The sequence below is a fragment of the Mus caroli genome, chromosome 19 (genome assembly GCF_900094665.2).
Source record: "Mus caroli chromosome 19, CAROLI_EIJ_v1.1, whole genome shotgun sequence".
Lineage (NCBI taxonomy): Eukaryota > Metazoa > Chordata > Mammalia > Rodentia > Muridae > Mus > Mus caroli.
In genome coordinates, this window is record NC_034588.1 from 53,120,488 (window position 1) to 53,136,417 (window position 15,930).

Sequence of the window (15,930 nt, forward strand, 5' to 3'; positions counted from 1 at the left end):
AAAACAAAGTATGTGGTCAGTCCAACGATACATTTTTTTTTTTTTTTTTTTTTTTTTTACAAAGTGTGTGGTCAGTCCGCGAAGCACTGTGCTCAGGCAAAGGAACTGTGGAATGTCTGTCCTCGGGTTAATTTTTACATTCTTATGCCCTGTATTAAATCAATGTCATTTCACAGGTCAGTTCACAAGGTCACTGGCTTGTTCTGGTAGCAGGTGCTAAAATAACAGTAAATTCTCTCGGTATAACGAGTCAGATCACGGACTCTGTTTGCTATCGCTTTTCTGGTTGCTTCTGAGCCTAAGGGCTCTACAGTAGATAGACCAGGGCTCTGTGTCCTGGTTAGGTTCTCTTAAATCAAATTGGCTTTTGAGGCAGTTCCCTTCCAGGCTTCTGGAACTTTGACAGCATTTTCCTTACTTGGAGATGTCTCTGGTTAAATTGGGGGGGGGGGGTGTGTGTGGTAGGCTGGTGATCCCCTTCTTAATTAGCTCCTGGAGCTCATTCTCAAATGATCACCCCCAGAGTTACATTACAATAGATTGATCCGATAAACACGACCTTGGGGTGTTTGCAAAGCTGGGGGGTGGGGTTTGCAAACAGAAACCCTGAGAACAATTAATCCTTCTGGCATAACGGCATGGCACTGGCCCCACAAAGACAACTCTGTGAGGAGATTTTCAGACTCATTTTTAGCACAGTGCTTTCATTCTGGCTGATGGAAGGACTAAAGCTGAGGGAGTGTCAGGGGAAGTGGGTGATTACAGCTCCCCAAATCCTGAGTGACACTCATCACTCCTGACAAACGGGGAGCAGAGTAATCCCAGCCTAATTAGCTGACCTTCCACTGATCCCTCGTCTACATCCTATTTCCTGGAGGTCTTTTAACCTGTTTCTTCGGGACTCAGTTCACCACACCCCAGTGAAGCCCTGTGGCGTGGCATGTGCACTGTGAACACTGTGTATCTGAGCGGAAGCTAGGTGCATGCTTATGGCTCTCTCCCTCGTCGATTACTAAATAAAGATGTCACTGTCAGTCAGAGAAGACATCGCTCGCTGTGCAGTCCAGCTCTGTTTTCAGCAGGGAGCTGGCAAGGCCATACTTCCTACTCACTGTTCTCTGACAGAGGTAGCCTTGTTTATTCTCACCTGACTGGAACTGACTAAGTAGACCAGTCTGTCCTGAAACTCATGGACGTTCTACTGCTCCATCCCCATCTCCGGCCACCCTTCCTGGAGTCAGCATTTGTTTTAATGACCTCCTCTACCGATGCAATTGGGACAGTCTGACTGTCAACGTAGAGTCAGCTGGTGAAAGGGAACCTCAGAAGATTGATGACTGATGTGAGAAGGACTGGTCCACTGTGGGCAGCACTGTGCCTAGGCTGTATAGGAGTACAAGGGAAGCAAGGCCGAAGGAGCAAGCAAGCACACACTATCCCTCCATGTCTGCTGCAAGTCTCTTTCTAGGGCTCCCACCTGTTTGAGTTCCTGCCTTGACTTCCCTCAAGGGTGTGAGGGGAAACAGGTGTGTCCTTTCAATTGCTTGGGTCAACAGAATGCCGACTAGAGCCCTGGAGTCCACTCTTGGAGCTGCTCCTACTTTAGTGTGCTACCTTTGGGTGTCAGCTATGGCTCTCCCCAATCCCCAAAGACCCTACAGGAAGAAACCACACCTTCTCTTCTTCACCTGCCTCGTGCAGTGGAGGAGGCATGCACTCAACAAACGCAGGGAGACTAATGAGCCATGGACCCCACACTTCAGCTTGCTATGCAAGGTTTGCCCCAACCATCAGAACGGCTGCACACAGAGGCCCAGAGAGGGTGGGCCACTGGAGCTGCAGTGAAACTTAGTCCACAGAGGCTGTGCCTTCCTCATTCTAGAAAGCCAGCTGTGTGAGTTCTTGAGGTTTTCTGCAATGAAATTTATTTTTGTAAGTTTAGGTTGGCGCGAGCAATGTTGATGCTACACGTGGCCCCAGCTGGTCAGGAGGTTTACAGATAACAACAGAGCTGCTGTCCGCCAGCCTGTGGGAAGAGCCACAGGTCGTGAGCCCAGCCATTCATTACAGGCCTCTCCTGATGCTTGTTCCACAGAAGGCCTGCAGAGGACACTGCCTGCCTCCTGCTCTTTCTTTCATCTTCAGGAGGCTTGGTGGTTGGAAAGGTAAGCCTCTTCCCTTCTGGTAGCCAAGAAAGGGCTGCTCCGTGTCATGAACGGATCTAAGCCAATTTCTTCATTTCTTAGTTGTTTGCTTCAGGTACTGGTAGCTTCGAACAAAGATGAGAGTTGAGCATATCTTACCCTGAAGCTATAAATTCTAGCCAAATCCTGACACACTTATCACACAATATAAAAACAAAGTTGTCAGACAAAATGTCTTTGTTTGTCTTTTTAAGAAAGGGTCTCACTGTGTACTGCACTGGACAGCTCTCAGTGGAGAATTTCAGTGTGAGAGGAAACTGCTACACAACACATAGATGCAGGAATCAAACCTAGGTCCTCAGGCTTGCACAGCACCCACCTTGCCCTCTGGGATGCATCCGTTAGCCAGTGGCATCTCCAAGAGAAAGGGCACAAGCTGACATCCTGTTGCCTGGCCCTAAAACTCTGCACTCTGCCTGGCTGAAGGTCATGGTTCCCCTAAGGGACGCATCCTTGTCAGGGCTCCCGTAGAACTGCAGTGCACATTGCATCTGTACCTGGTTGTGCTGGGCTGGAAGCTGCCCCTGACTTCCCAGGTGAGACTGGGCCCTGCTCAGCCACTCACTCAGGCTGGTCCTGACGCTCCAAACCCTCAATTCTGAAAGAGCTCACAGGCTTCTTTGTTGGCTCTGGGATGTGCTTGGATAGTTTTCTCTTTTTTCCATTTCTTTCTTTGTCATTGTCCCTTTTGAAATGTTATCTCTTGGTGCCACTGACCCACGCTAACCCTCAGCCACCCAGGGTCATTTGTCCACTTCCTGAAAACTCTAAGCGAAGCCTACAGGTTCCATTTCCGGAGGCACCTCCGCCCTGCTCCCTCACCTTCCAACCCAAGGTTGGAATTCCTCCCTGACCCAAGATAAAGAACAAAAATAAGTCTTGGGAAACCTGAGGTTTCGCTCAATTAGAGACATTTCCTCCCGCTCTGGGAAATGTAAACTACTCTCTGCTTGCAGAATGGAGTGATTGCTCCTTGGGAGGAGAAAGGACTTACGCTAAACTCTACATCAAAATGCCTCCTAATCTTGCCATGTTATCTAGGGCAGTCTATATTTTCAAACTTTAGTTCACGTTCGTGCCCTTCGGTTGCCTCAAACTCAGCCTTTGCCTAGACTGCTGACGCAGGGGGAAACGCATGCTTGCTCTCAAAAATAAAATGGGGGAAAGGGGAAGGAAAAAGGAGGTTCAAATCTCAGTGATTGGGTTTGTTTAAGATTAAATGCTAAGTTCTGAAATGTTTTTTGCTTTAACAAAGGCAATTTGGATTTACAATCTCTCTCTAATAAATCAATGACTATACTATGTTTCGTTGGCTTCGACTCTTTAGAGTTTGCTCATTTGTTGTTAGACTCAGGGGAACTAGAGCTGGAGAGATGGCTCAGTCAGCAAAGTGCTTGTCACACAAGAGTGAGGGCCTGAGTTCAATCCCCAGCACCCTTGTCGGGAGCTACATGTGGGCATCTGTGCCTGTACACATGTGTACACACACACAGACATACACACACACATACACACACGACAATAAAAAGAAACCAGTGGGATTATATAAGGCAGGCACTTTTGTTAGTTGAATTAGAACTCAATTTGAGTCAGTTGGCTTACCACTCCAGGTCCCACCCAAGCTGTCAGTTTGGACTAGGCCGGAGAGAGCTTCAGAGAAAAGCTGACTAAAGAGCTGGCATGAGTTTTTCCAAACTCTTCTGCTCCAACGTTAGTCTTGAGTTGGACAATGACCACAGAGGCTTTGTAGGTGGGATTATGTTTTGCAGAGGATGTCACACCCCAGCTGCTCTTCTTCTACTCGGTCCCTCTTCTGTGTCTCTGCCCAGGTTCTTCCTCTCTGTGCAGTGCTAGCTTTTGGTAAAGAGGACAGAGTTAGAAGCCGATGCGGCTGTTTGACAATCCTCCTGATGCCTAGGCACAAATAAGTAGGCCTTCTTCAAAGGCGCCGTCCTGGGAAGTGGTGGGCTTTGTTTCTAATGAAGCCCTGGCTGCTCCAGATATTAGCAAGCTCCTCTTTTGGAAGCACTTTGAACGCTGCTCCAGAAGCATCACAAGGCAATGGCCACAAGGAATTGCACTAAATCTCTTCATGGTTTGTGAGTGGTGGGTCAACCCCGCCTGCGAGGTTCTCTCATAACCACTTTGTTATGTATGGAATCTTCCACGCTGTTTCTGTCGGTGTCACCGTCAGTTATGAGCTGTCCTAGTCAGGGGAGCATGAGCTAATATGAGCAGCAATAACTAATATGTCTCCAGAACGAAGAGTGAGTTCAACACCTCCCACCCCACCCCCACTCCCCCACTCCCACTCCTAGCTCATCAGGAAACAGCTCTCTCGTGGGATGCTGACATTGTGTGTACCTTGAAGGCAGATGCTTGACTACCTCTGTTCTAGAGGTAGTGTGTGTAATGAGTACAACTAGAAGAGGACCCCCCCTTGACCTCCAACCAAGAGGTTTGCTTACTACCTTAGAAAATGGACACAGGGTCTCCCTTCAGATCCAAGGGCAGGAGAGATTACAAACTAGCCCCACAAAGGTGGCATCCCTTGGGGAAGCAGAGAATGGCATGGCACTGGCCAGGATGCAAGATCCAGGGCAGCAATAGAGTGCTTGCCTAGCATGGCTCAGGCACTACAGTTCAGTACCCAGCACTGGAAATACAAATAAAACTACGGCAGGTAAGATGGCTCAGCAGACAAAGGTGCTGAGCCCGTGAGGACTCGAGATTGAGCCTTGGAACCCACAAGATGGAAGGCGGGAACCAGCTCTCCAGAGTTTTTCTCTGACCACCACCCAGATGCCATGGCACACGCTGATACCTCTCTCTCTCTCTCTCTCTCTCTCTCTCTCTCTCTCCCTCTGTGTGTGTGTGTGTCTATCTGTCTCTGTCTGTCTGTCTCTGTCTCTCTCTGTTTTAGAGTGTTTATTGCAGAAAGGCAGAGAGAGGGAGAGAGTAGAGAAGCAGAAGGTGGCCATGGCCACGTGGAGAGAGGGGGAAGAGAGTGGGGAAAGGAGGAACAAGAGAGCAAGAGAGAAGCAAGGGAGTAAGAGAGCAAGAGCCCTCCCCCTTTCTTTCTTTCCCAAATGAATACACAAATGAGTGGGAAATTTTTTAATTTAAATTTGACTGCTTCTATTATGAGCACTCCCTATTGGGGATATATATCATGGAAATATGAAGGAACATGGAACTCTCCATCACAGAATTTATATAAAACTATTATATAGCATATTGGTTATGGGTAAGATGGCAAAATAGGCCACATTTGAAAGAAACTCCTCTATGAAAATCAATAGGTGAAGCCCACTGTGTGCACAAGCCAACATTTGCTTCTCTTTGTACCCACTGTGTGCACAGCCTAGTAATTGATTCTCTTTGTACCCACTGTGTGCACAGCCTAGTAATTGATTCTCTTTGTTCCCACTGTGTGCACAGCCTAGTATTTGATTCTCTTTGTTCCCACTGTGTGAACAGGCTGGCGTTTGATTCTTTTTGTGTCTCTCAACAGTATTGGGGATACACAGATTCAGATACCGTTAGCCACTATTCTTACTGTAATAAGCCATCCTGTTTCTGACCTAGAAATTTAAATTGTCAGTCTGTGGACCTGTGGTTGACTAACTGTAGGCAAGTGGCTTTCAGGACTTTTGGTATTCCTTGCTCCAGAGAACAAACCACAAGGAATGTTGTGTTGGTGCTAAGCAGGACAGGAGGAGAGAAAGCCCTAGAGAACTTGGAATAGAGGCAAACAGGCAAATCTTTATATGGGCTATAATGTATTATTGTCCCATGGTTGCAAAGACAACCATCCAAATTGGATTGATCAAAATGGTAAGTCTATCATCTGGCAGTTCTGGAAGTCAGAAATCTAAAATCAAGGTATTAGCAGAGCCACGGTGTCTGAGGAAACTCTGGGGAGAGTCTGCTCCCAGCTTCTTACTTCAGATGCTGTCAGCATGCCTTAACTTGTGGCTACATCACTTCGATCTCTGCTTCCTCTGTGGCTCTCACAAGAGCGCTTGTCATTAGATTTAGGGTCCAGGATTCACCCATATTATCCAGATGACCTCATCCTAAGATACTTTATCTTAATTTTATGGGCATAACCCTTTTTCCAAATAAGGTAGCATTCATGGAGTTGGGGATTGGTAACAGTGTATCTTTTGATGCACCACTTAGTCCAGGACAATGCCCTTCATTTGTATAATTTGAATAGTCAGAAACATCTGAAACCACTATGCTAATTGAAATGGTCCTGGCTTAGTAGATTTTCTACTTTCTTGATAGACATCAGAACAACTCTTCGTTTTTTGTGGGTTTTTGGTTTTGTTATTGCTTTTTGCAAGGGAGGTAAACCCCAGTGTGGGAAGCCGCAAACACCATTACAAGAGATGTGGGAAGCCGCAAATGCCATTACAAAATGGCGCTGGTTTCAATAAGCCGATGCCCATGAATATGGGTAAACAACCAATGTGCACATGTGCCATACAGTTTTTTGCTAAGTCACTGCCTGACCCGAGGCACGTGAATGAGGTGCTGAGGGCACAACCAATCAGGTGTGGACACGTCACTCCTAGGCCTATATAAGCAGCGCCAGTTCTAGGGCTTGGGGTCTTTCACCTACGCAGTCAATGCTCTCCCAATAAACGTGTTGCAGAAAGATCCTGCTGTGGCGTCTTTCTTGCTGGCGAGTCAGGTGTCTCACACCCCAACTTCTTCATTCTAGGCTTCAAAGAATGTCCTACAGATAGCATCACAAGGCAAACGGACACAGTGAAAAGCAACAGACACAAAGAGACAAGACACTATGGGGGAATGGCTGTCTCTGTGCGGTGGGGACACAGGGCTGTCACACGAGGCTCTGTCTGCACAGTGGGGACACAGGTCTGTCACATGAGGCTGTATCAGAATATTAGGGACACAGGGCTGTCAAATGAAGCTCTGTTTGTACAGTGAAGATACAGGCCTGTCACATGAAGCTGTAACTGCCCAGTATGGACACAGAGCTGTCACATGAAACTGGGATAAGGACCAAAATGAATCCCCTACTGAAGATCTCAATACTTCAAGTACACTCCAAGGTTCTCAGGAGGATATAGATTCTGAGAATTTCCTGGGAATTTTATGCAAAAATTTCATATGTGAGTGTGTATACTTTTCTTAAGAGAATTTCTGATATCATTAGAGTTTTAAGACCAACACCTAGTCCCAAATGAGCTTTAAAATTATTCTGGGCCTAGTATCAGTAAGATGTCTCAGATTAAAGTACTGACAGCCAAGCCTTAAGACCTGGGTTCAACTGCCAGGAACCAGATGACAGAAGGAGAGAATCAACTCCCTAAAGTTGTCCTCTGACCTCCAAATGCACACTGTGGCATTGGAACATATATCAAACATATATTACATTATATATATGTATATGTGTATATGTATATATATATACATATATACATATATATGACTACTTTTAGTAGACTACTCCTTATCGGGGATGTGTTTCTCAGTGTTGTGGCAATATTAAGAAATCTGCCATCAAGCTATTATAGAGACTGTTGGCTGGCTATGGGCAAAATGCAACAAGAGTCCTCATTCTGGAGAATGGTCTGTGTGAAAGTCAGTAGATGAAGCCTCCTCTTCCTTCCCCTAAAAGCTAAACTATTGCAGCTCCCACCTTTGTATTCTGACTATTCTCTCACTGGTCTTTCATGTTGTTTATTTCCCCTGGCAAGCCCTCCCCAACCTCAGCCTTCCCCAAGCCTTCCCAGGCCTCCTCATTCCCCCACAGACCTCTCCAGCCCTCCCCTGCCCTCCCCAGACCTCCCAGGCCTCCCTAGGCCTCCCCAGGCCTCCTCAGCCTTCCCCAGCTCTCCCTAGCCCTCCCCAGACCTTTCCAGCCCACTCCAGCCCTCTCCAGGCCTCCCCTAGCCCTCTCCAGACCTCCCTCAGCCCTCTCCAGCCCTCTCCAGCCCTCCCCAGCCCTCTCCAAGCCTCCCTGAGCCCTCCCTAGCCCACCCCAGCCCTCCCCAGCCCTCCCCAGTCCTCTCCAAACCTCCCCCAGCCCTATTCAAGTCCAGTTCAAACATGCTTGCCATGAAATTTTCCTTAGATTCTAGTGCCTCTCCCCTCCTCCTCTCTCTCTCCCCTCTGTGACTTCAGAATTATGTTCATTCTTTGACAAATATTTTGTCTCAATGACTCCCTTTTAGGATTTGTTTTCATTCCTAACTCCCTTGGTTACAGGAGAAGGTCCACTTGAACTAGCTTAAGCAAAGAAAGGAAGAGAGGGAAGGAGGGAGGGATGGGGAGCGGGAGTTCAGAGAGCCTCAGAAATGATGTGAGGGTAGAGTTGACTGTGAGGCAGCGAGGAGGAAGAGGTGTCTGGCTCTCTCGGAGCTTCCCACCCGACTTCTGATTCACATGCGTTTCCTTCTTGGAGGGCTGACATGAGTGTTGATGGTCTGCCTCACACCCAGCAGCTCCAAGATCACACAGGAAGTTGATTGTTCTCTTCCAGACTCATGGTTGAAAAGCTCAAGGAAGAACTCATCCGTAGATTTTGTCATTGTCCTCACCCTTGGACCAGTCACTGTCACTGCAGCTAGGGGAGTGAAGCTCACCGGTTAGTCACCTCTGGGTCCCGGGAGTGCTTGTGCAGCCAGGAGTAATGATATTTTTTCTAAGAGGCAGAGTTGGTCCTTGGGCAACTCACAGCATCACATCCTCTATTGATTAATACTGATCTGCAAGAAGCTGCATTTCTTTCACGACAGTGAGCTCTTTTTAAAGAGTGTGCCTTATTTCACAACTGCCTCCTACCCGCTGAGATGACCTCTGCCCTCCACTTTAACCAAATGACCAAAGTGGGCGTCAGACTCAAGTTATCAAACTTCTGTTTGAATCATGATCTAGAAATGGGTACAAACTTAGGTGGACGAACTTATCTGTGCTCCCTCCTCCTCCTCTTCCTTCTCCATTTTCTCCTCCTTCTTCTCTTCCCTCTCCTCATATGATGAACATGAACTTGCAAGGATGACAGTGGTCAGGCCCAGGGCAGAGTGACTCATGAGCAGAGGATCCAGAGGAGCAAGTGACACGGTAAGTCTGATAAAAGCAGGCTTGGGTTTATAGGCCTTCACACTTGCTAGAAATTAAGGTGGGGGGTCCAGGAAACCCGTATTTAAAATAAAAGGAGCAGTTCCTTTGAATTGGGGGTAGGGGGCACAGCTGTGGATACGAGGAACATTTCCCTTGTAGTGTAACTGGAGTATGCAGCCGAATGTATGCATTTGTAGCAAGTGCTTTGCAAAGAGGAAGTCTGTTATTAACATGCCTATCCTGAATCCAGAATCAACTCCCATCTCCTCTCTCTAAGCCCATCCACTCCTATTCTTGAATCTCCACGAAGATGATATTGAATATCTCTGTTCACACAGTCAAGAGTCAAACCCAAACACTTCCCCTTCGGTCCCTCCCCTTCGCCAGTACCGTGAGCCTGGAATCTTGTGGAAGATTTGAAGCAGAGTGAATTGACAATGGCCAGAAGGCTTCTGGGTCATTGCATCACACATGGGGCCTTGGGAACTGGTAGTTCACTAACACAGAAAGGGAAGGCTTTCTAATAACATCTCAAAGCACCAGCTTCAGTCTTGGTGAAGATGTGAACTCTGGGTCCCTCTCCATCCCAGGATCACTAACTGATGACGATTTTGTGGTCCTCAATCTTCCCAAAGGATGAATTAGCTGGACCAGGGTTTCTGTTGGTTGTGTCCCAGCATGAACGAGAACCACAGAGGAGCTACAAAGTAGGAGATGCCCGAGCGACAGCAGACTGGGAGAGGGGCGTCTGTAAGAGGGGAGGAGGAGGGCTACACAGGCTCCCCTGATGCTGACGGCAGTAGAGGTTGCTGTGGACCTGTTGCTTCTGCACACAGCGTCTTCTTCCACACGCTTCTGAAGACAGCAGTTTTTTTTTTTTTTTTGGGAAAGTCTCCATTTTTGAGTTAAGAGGCAATCAGTTCATGCCCTCTTTGGTTTCTGCTACTCTATAGAAAAAGGAAGGATCTATTGCTGGCAGTGGGCTTTAGGTTCTGCTTGCAGCAGCCCGAGGAACCCTTTCCAGAGACCTCTGCCCAGTGAAGATGGGATTTCTGACTTCCCCTTGGAAATGAATTTCATTGTACATCGGTGTGGAGTGCATCTGGGTTTCCATTAAGAAGAGACGTTAGCAGAAACTTAAGCGTGAAATTAAGAGAAAGGGTGGGGCTGGCAAAGGGCAAGATGCATCTAATTGTGGGTGTGGCCTTCTCAAAGGAGAGCTGTACAAGAGCTTTGGTAACAGCCAAATACTCAATTTTGGCAACTCTCACATTGAAACTCCAAGAGTTGTTAAAAAGCCCTATGTGGGGTGATGCACCTTTGTGACTCCAGCACTGAGCAGGCAGAGGCAGGAAGGTCTCCATTTAGTGAGAGTTCCTGGCCACTTAGGGTTACCTAAGTGAGACCCTGTCTCAAAAGCAAAAGAAAAACAAACAAAGACTAAAGAACTGTCTGTTTCAGTAAATGGGATTATAGTGTGAGGTGGTTCACAGGTTCCTGGGACAGGATTAAAATCTAATGTCATAAGACCATGGGTCAAGGGGTTAAGATAGTGTCCCTATTGTTGATGGGGTTTCTGTTGGTTCCCGCTGGGAAGGGAGAGGCCAGGGTTTGGCCTTGATCTGATCTGACTTGACCTCGGTCTGTGTGAAAGCAATGTTGTGTCAGCCACACTCACATCCAGGCAAGTTGTGCTAGAATTCTCAAGACTCGCAGGTGTTAGAGACTTCGGCCAGATAGATGCGAAGGCCCTTTGCCTGCCTTGTGGCTTTCTAAATTCTCCTTACCTCTCTAGCCTCTGGGTCCTGTCCCTCTGTGGCTTCCGGACTCAGTGGCCAACCCAGGAAAGCCTGTGAGCTCTGCAAGTGGACTGTTCTGTCAGGACTGATTGGAGACTGACTTCCTTACAAGAAGGTGGGCGGGACTCTCAGGCCTAGGTGTGTCTGTGGGGATTGTGTAGGCTGTATATTGACATAAGAGATTAAGCTGCCCTGGGACATTCTATTTGAGAGCTATTTTGGAAGAACAAACCAAATTAAACCAAACCAAACAAAACAACCCCTAATAATAGTAATTATAATTCCTTTCCCTCGCTAAGTTATATCTCTGTCTAAAGGCAGCTTGCAAACAAGACCCTTTGTGTGAACGGACATGAGCTGCCCGGGCAGGCAGACTATGGGTCAGGTCTTACGGCATTTCCCTATTTGCTGCTTGTATTGCTCTCAAAAGCACTTACATTTTTCTTTGCTTATGTCACCGCTTCTTTATCAGTAGTTTCCTTTAAAAAAAAAAACCCACAAAAACCAAAACCTATTAAATTCTTGCTATCTCTTTTCAGAGAGATTAGGAAACTTCAAAGCTCCGTTACAGTGTGGAACACCAAGCAAGCGTCTGCCCTCGCCAATAGGACGTACAACCTGGCTCTGGGCTCCTGTCTGTTTTTCTCTGACGTACAGCCATTTACATGTGGATAGATGAGAAGGGTGAGGTCCACAGGAAGTCACACAAACATGCCGGCTTGCAAAATCTCCTAGTAAGCCAGGGCAGACTGAAAAGCCCCTCCTTTATCTCAGATGCATGATGGAACCCAATCCTGGCGTTGGCGTGGGGAGCGCCACCAGCCAGGCCTTGCATGGAGAGTCCTGCCTAGCACCCGCGGAGGTTCCTTTCTGTGAGAAAGATGGGGTTGCCAGAGGAAATGCTTGTCTAGCCTCCTGGGTAACACACAGCCTGCATCCCTGGCCTGCTGCTGGTCTAAGCCGGAAGTCCAAAGGGAAACCTTTTCCAAGTCTATCTGCCAGGACACAGGGTGTACAGCGACATCCCAATACTTGGAAAAACAGCATAGAGCAGCCATTGTGATGTAAAACCAGCCTGGGCAGAGCAGAGGAGGGCACATTACTGGACCCATCTGGCCGATTTGCTCCAGGCTTGAAGCAGATAATAATTGCTGTAGCTTTGGCTGTTGGTCAGTAGCATGAACCCTGTTCTCTCCCACCCTTCCCCTGCCCCTGTCGGCCATTTTTAGTCTCCCAGACGCCCTGGATTCATTCATTACCATATTTCTTCCCAGCGGATGGATGGTCTGGAGAGCTATCAGCCACCAGGGCAGGAAGCGCCCAAAGAATTCAGGTCCTCACATTTGCCAACACTCCATCTAACCTAGATGGCAGTTCAGCAAAAGGATTTGGCTCTTCTGCCAAACTTGCCTCTCAAAAATCACCCTTCGGCCTCATAACACAGAATAAGGCCACTGTCTACATGTCCCCCTGAGGCCTTCCATTCAAGACCAGAATTTCTGACATTCTGAATCATACCTTCCCCAAAGAAGGCTTCATTTCTCCCTTCATGCCTGTGGAGAACGTGGGGCTTGCCAATAGTCAATTGTTCTGACCCAGCAGGACCAGCCAATGCCAAGATAACTATTCCGTGGACTCTCATCAATTACTTTTTTTTTTTCTAGGCTGGACACTCCTTGTGGAGCAAGGCTGGAGGCTGACTCATGCACAGTGAATACCCTGGCAGGGAAAACTCTAGAGCACTAAATAAAAAAAAAAATAGTATTCTCTCACTACCACCAACTTAAACAGAGAGCTGCAGCAAGGGCTGATTTGAATGCCTGTTATTTCCTGTCAGCTTGGGATGAGCTTTCCGGGACACAAAGACACACAGAGTTCCATTGTCCTGATCATTTCTCTGGCCCGAGGGAAGGGAAAGGGAACAAGCCATTGGGTGCACCATACTATGGGACAAACAGAACTGAAACGCTTACCATCATGGCCTGGGCCAAACTGACTCCTTTTTATTTATTCGAGAAGCATGGCTTCAAAATAAGAAATGAGGGTAGACCTGCTAACAGTGGGCCTAAGGTGAGTCTTCACAGCTTGAAGGCAAGAATGTTGCCTGCTTAACTGTCCAACACTCAAGAAAAGCATTTCCTAAGACATTAACTTGGGGCTGCAAACTTGGGGAAATACAGAGAGGAAACACATAGCTTACTAGTTGTACTAGGGTGTCTTGGTTTGGGTTTTACCGCTGTGAACAGACACCATGACCAAGGCAACTCCTTTAAAGAACAACATTTGCCGGGCGTGGTGGCGCACGCCTTTAATCCCAGCACTTGGGAGGCAGAGGCAGGCGGATTTCTGAGTTCGAGGCCAGCCTGGTCTACAAAGTGAGTTCCAGGACAGCCAGGGCTATACAGAGAAACCCTGCCTCGAAAAACCAAAAAAAAAAAAAAAAAAAAAAAAAAAAAAAAAATAAAAAAAAAANATTTAATTGGGTCTGGCTTACAGGTTTAGAAGTTCAGTCCATTATCATCAAGGCAGGAACATGGCAGCATCCAGGCAGGCATGATGCAGGAGGAGCTGAGAGTTCTACATCTTTATCAGAAGGCTGCCAGCAGAACATTTGCTTCCAGGAAGTTAGGATGCTGGTCTCAAAGCCTACACCCACAGTGACACACTAACTCTAACAATGCCACACCTCCTAATAGTGCCACTCGCTAGGCCGAGCATATACAAACCATCACAATGGACCATGTAGGCTATTCTTGGTTTTTGTTATTAACCTAACTCCCTTTATCCTTGAGATGGAGATGGTGGTCAACTTGGCAGGATTCAGAATCACCTGGGAACAAGCCCTGGGCAGGTCTGAGAGGGAGTTTCTAGATTCATTTGATTGAATAGGGAAGAGTCAGCAACTGTGGGCAGCACCATCCCTTAGGCTGAGGTCCTGAGCTGAGCAGTGGGCTGCACCATCCCTTAGGCTGAGGTCCTGAGCTGAGCAGTGGGCGGCACCATCCCTTAGGCTGGGGTACTGAACTGAGCAGTGGGCGGCACCATCCCTTAGGCTGGGGTACTGAACTGAGCAGTGGGCGGCACCATCCCTTAGGCTGGGGTCCTGAGCTGAGCAGTGGGCAGCACCATTCCTTAGGGGTCTTGAGCTGAGGGCCAGCATTTACCTCTCTGCTTCCTGTTAGCAGATAAAATGTGTCCAGCTGCCTCAGTTCTGTCACCAAGATTTCCCTTCAACCTGAGCCAAAACAAACTCTTCCTTCTCTGAGCTGCTTTGGCCAGATATTGTATTACAACTCTATCATAATTTTAGTTTTTTGCTAAAAAATTCTTCCATTTTTTAAAAACAAAAACATATCAGACACTCACACATGCAGCTCAATATCCAGCTTTTCTTAGTGTCTGATCCTTAGTCCCGGGTGATTTCCCAGCACAGGTGGATGGTGCCTTGGCTCTCCTCCTGGCTGTGGACGCCCTTCCCTACACAGCTTCCAGTCTCACCATCCACCTCATCCTCTCTCCCCAGCCTTTCCACACACTTCCTGAAACAGAGACCAGCTCATGTCACATTTCCGCCTACCATCTTTAGTGGCATCCGGGAGACCATGTAAATTCCTTCTGCATGGCATACAGAAGCTAACCTGCAGACTTCCTCACCTCTTCTCTCCCTCCCAAGACAGCTTTCCTAGTGCCAGCTACTTTCCACCATATCCCCTGCACGCCTTCTCCTTGGCAATGATTGGCTACTTAAAATCAGCCAGTGGCTTCCTTTAGCCACAGCTCTTCAGCCATGTAAACCACATTGCCTAAAACATTTCTTCCCAGGGTGACCTTGAAAAAAACAGGAACACACACACACACACACACACACACACACACACAGAGAGAGAGAGAGAGAGAGAGAGAGAGAGAGAGAGAGAGAGAGAGAGAGAAGGGGGGCTTTGTCAAGCCTGACATCCCCGACCCAAGCAGAAGCCAGTGGCCACAGCACTGCTATCACCAAACGTGTGGTGTGTGTTCTGGTCTGCTGACACAGTTTTAGAGGCGAGCCCCATCCATATTTCTCCCTCTTCCTAGAGTGTGGGCTCTGGCAGGATTTGAACCCAGTTTTATTCATTTCTATGTTCTCAGTATCTGGCTGTGGTTGTTTTAAGACAGGGTCTCATCATGCGACCTAGGCTGGCTTGGAACTCATAATCTGCCTGCTTCAACCTCTGACGTGCTGAGATTACAGGTTTGTGACGCAAAGGAAAAGATTTGTGCACATTAATGTTCTAATGAAAGGGGGAGGAGTCAAGGAATTAAAATGAGATCTTTTTCTTTCTTTTTTTTTTTTCTGCACTTTCAGTTCAGTGTAATCTAGGCTAGGGAGATGCTTTGTAGGCGAGGTAGCTTTATAAGCATGAAGACCAGAGTTCAGCTCCTCAGGACCTGCGTAAAAGCCACGTGGGCATGACAGCCAGGCTGTGATCTTAGGATGTGGGAGGATGTGACAGGAGATCCCTGGAAAAAAACGGCTAGTCAGACAAGCCAAAACATGGCGCTCCAGGCCGCGTGAGACACCTACGTTAATATACACGGTGGGAAGTCTTTGAGTAAGACATTGACATCAACCTCAGGCTTCCAAATGTGAACACGCATGCACACCATACACTGCATATCACACACACACACAAACACACACACAAGTAAACATGTGCACACACTCACACACAGCATCCACACACAGACACACACACATGCAAACACACACAGACCCTCACACATACTTAAATACACACATACACACACATACTCACACACACAACACCCACACACATGTATACACA